Source organism: Pteropus vampyrus, unplaced genomic scaffold, assembly GCF_000151845.1.
Source record: "Pteropus vampyrus isolate Shadow unplaced genomic scaffold, Pvam_2.0 Scaffold4, whole genome shotgun sequence".
In the NCBI taxonomy this organism is placed as follows: Eukaryota; Metazoa; Chordata; class Mammalia; order Chiroptera; family Pteropodidae; genus Pteropus; species Pteropus vampyrus.
In genome coordinates, this window is record NW_011888785.1 from 17,147,456 (window position 1) to 17,151,474 (window position 4,019).

Genomic DNA, 4,019 nt, shown 5'->3' on the forward strand with positions numbered 1-4,019 from the left:
GTGTTTTAAATCTTTGTCTTTTACTGGGTCTATTACCCATTCCTCCCACCACTAATATTTTTAACTTGATTTTTAAAGAGAACCCTGTATGTAAACTTTTGACGAATGGGTTACAAATTTGATATTATGACATTAATGGTTCTTTAAAGCAGGTGACTTTTTTTGGTTCATATTTTTATAGGAAAGGCTTTGAGTGCTCATCATATTGTTCTTACAATTTCTCTTGATCTCAAAGTAGTACCATGCCATCGAAAGATTGTTTTTGAAACTGAGGCTCAATTATTACATAGTACTCTTATTCCTCCCCCTACTCCATTAGGATTTGGTTGACAAGGAGTTTTTATTTTGTCATTTTATCATGTTTCAAATCCACCCTAAGCCATAAGCTTTTACTCAATGTCTGCTCTTGACTTAAAATACTTTCAATCTCCTTCATTGTGTAGCAAACCATATTCAAGTAAAACTGAAGGTAAATTTTAGCTTTATAATCGTATCCTTTTTCGTAATATAGGAAAATTTCACTGTGGTCTTCTTAAAGCCTTTTATATAGAAATAATACCAATAATAATATTTGGTAACAAATAAAATGAAAGCACTGGTCAGAAGATACAAGCAATTTCAGAAAAATATTGAAATATGTGGCATGAACAAAACAGCTTTGTCCTTCAAACTTTCAGTGCACTCACATTTTACAACATAAAAACTACCTTTCCATATATTGCTCTAAAATTAGTTATAATATAAATTGCATATTCTATTCTTCAAAATCCAAGTATTTCAAAGTATGTGATTCAGATAATAGCTATGCTTCACACAGCTAGGTATCTGGGCATCCTTAAGGATTTAATTTCTATTATGAACACATTAATAATATACACAAAAGTGATTATTTCTTCTGAAGTCTTCCAAGTACTCAACAATTATTAAGCAACTGTCATATAATGAGAGAAATAAAACAATTTTTAAAATTAGAACTGCTTAAAATTTGTGGTTGGGTATGGCCAGAAATGGTAGTTGAAATAGCCCCGGGATTTTTCAAACTTAAGAGAGCCAGCTGAGGCGATAACCCCACTTGTTACTCCTGAGTTAACTATGGGGAAACATTATAGCTTTCCAATAATACTTACTTTTCTTTCTTTTCTCTCTTTCCCCTGTTCTCATTCATTACCTATTGGATTTTGCATTTCCTTTACCAGGCTTGTGACACCCATTGAAAGGTAGAGATTCCTCTGATACTTTGCATCTACTTTGCCAAGTACTTTGCCAAGCTCCAATCAAAACAAAACGATTCTCTTCTCTGAAATCTTTTTAAGGTACAAAAAAACAGATGTTTATTTTTTCTATTGTTTAACTATGCAGTAAAAATTATAGCATGTTGTCTGCCTACATTTGTTAACTACAGGTATCTAAATGGCTTAGTTCTCAAGATATAAACTTTCATGAGGCAAAGGCTTTTTTAAAAATTATATTTTAGACTCTCAAAAACGTTAAATAAAACCCCAAAACACACATCTACTCACCATCCAATTTAAAATTCATAAAGAACCAAGAGGCAATATAGTGTAATGTTTAAAAGAGATATGTAAAATATGTAAAATATTCAGCACAATGCTTCAGTATGAAAACATTACCGTGTTAGACATTATGAATATCAGCACAAACCATGTACTCAAATTTTTGGATTTGTTTCACTGGTCTAAGGAGAGACAGAATTAACCAAATTTGAGGTGCTCTTAAGGATTTAAAAATATCCACTAAATGCAGTTCATGATTTGGTCTTCAGAAAAAATGTTGCCGTATTTTTGAAATAAGGTGTGTTTTTGCGTAGTTTACAATTTGTATTATTGCTAATTTTTGTTTCATTTTTAAGCTATATTTTGTAAGTACGCTTATGCTGTTCCTTTGAAACACTTTTAACACATCTTAGTATTAAAAATTTCTAGATATAACTTATCTTTGTTAACTAAGTTTTTTACCTGAACTTTGCAAATCCTGTGAAACTGCTTGGAAACAGTCCATGTGTTTATGTTCACTTTTGGCAAGAAAAACATCTGTAGCTGTCATTAAATTTCTTAAGAGAATCTCTGACCTCTATCCTCCCAAAGCAAATAAACACTGGACTAAAACCTATAACTTTATAAGAAACTAATTGGATAAAAACTGAAAAAATAAACTTGTGACATGATTTTTCTCATTATGAAAGCAGACTTTTCCCATTGATAATACATATTTATTACTTAAAACATTCATTTTACATAAAGTTCACCTATTATGATAAATAAGAATAATATGGATATATATTACAAAAAGAAGAGTATACTAGGTTTCTGGAATTTTTTGATTCATAGGTGCTATCTTCAGGTCCAATTTCACAGTACAATATACTTAATACTTGACAGTGTCTGGTGGTATAAACTTGTAATTCATCATGGTAAATGAATATGACATAGTAAGCTCTCAAAGAACTACTGGGACTTGGTAATACATAGTGTATTGATATCCAGGCTTATCAGTAAGATAACGATTCCAAAAAATGTATATTTTGAAAGGTACAAATAAATAAGTATTGCTTAAGGACAATATACACAGCATCTGCAATGATTTTAAGATATTTATTTCAAAATAAATGTTTAAGTTTTTAAACTTATAGTTTATAAAATAAAAAAAGAAACCAGATTTTCTCCTTTTGTTTCAAATAAAAATCAACCATCAGAAAAAGGTACATAAAGTATACTTTTGGTAACTAGATAATACAAATAATGGAACATTTTAGTGAGTTACATAAAATGCTTCAGTTAGCAGTAGAGTAGCATTACTGACAGAGCACAAAATATCCAATTCCTCTTAATCCATGACATATATCTACTATCTTTTGGCACAACGGAGAATAAAATTATGGGGTCAGAACTTCAGAAATTCACCTGATACAACTGTCCTTATATTGTTACTTGTTTATATTTAGGAAATAACAGAAGTAAAAAAGAGAAATGACTCTGAAGTCATAAATATGAAACATACCCAATACAAAATATGATCACTATCATTAGTACAGATATTCAAATTCCAATACTTTCCTCACTCCTATTCCTTTGTTGTCAAATAAAACCAAGCTATTCTTATTCCCTGCAGTTTCTGCTATCGAATGTGAGATCCATGAGGGCAGCAGGTCCCGTCTGTTTAACACTGCACATGCAGCACCCCCCACAGTGCCTGGTACAAGTGAGACACTCAATACATACCTGTGTAATGAGGGGGGAGAAAAAAAGAAGCCAGTGATCTGGGGACTGAGATGAGAGGGAGGAGTGGGGAACAAAAGAACAAATAAAAGTGAAATAATGCTTGTAAAAAGTCACTCACGATGTCATATCAGAAGAAATTTAAGTAGAATACTTACATTATTTTTAATACAGGCATATGAAATGATTTCCTTATGCCTTAAATTGCAAAACAATTCCTAATAATTTAAAAAGCAGCATTGAAGAATAATTATTAAAAGTTCATTAACTTGCTACTATTTTGTTAAAAAAATAAACAGACTTGGAAAAGGTTTATGTAATAAACTCATTGGGGTAAAAAGATACATAACTAAAAAAATTCTGCAAGAACATAGAAAACTATTAACAGTGGTTTTGTATGGAAAGGCATGGAGGGCCTAATGCAGAAAGATGGGAATTTGTTTTTACTTTATATGCCTTTGTACTGTTTAAATTTTACTTTTTTAAAACAAACTTGTATATTTTATAATAAAACTCATTAAGAGAAAAAGTCCAATTTGTATTTTTAAAACTTAGTCAGAAATTTAGAAATTATACTTTAAGAATATGTTGATGACTGATAATATTGTTTAAAGTTAGCACTTCCTATTCTCTTTACAAAAATATGAAAGTAGACAATAAAAATGACTAGGACATAAGAAAATGAGATACATAATATGTCAGTCTGTTCCAAAGCAGGAAGAAATACTCTTATAGTTAAGAAAGAAAAATTTCCAAAAGCTGAAATCACAAATAATTATTTGC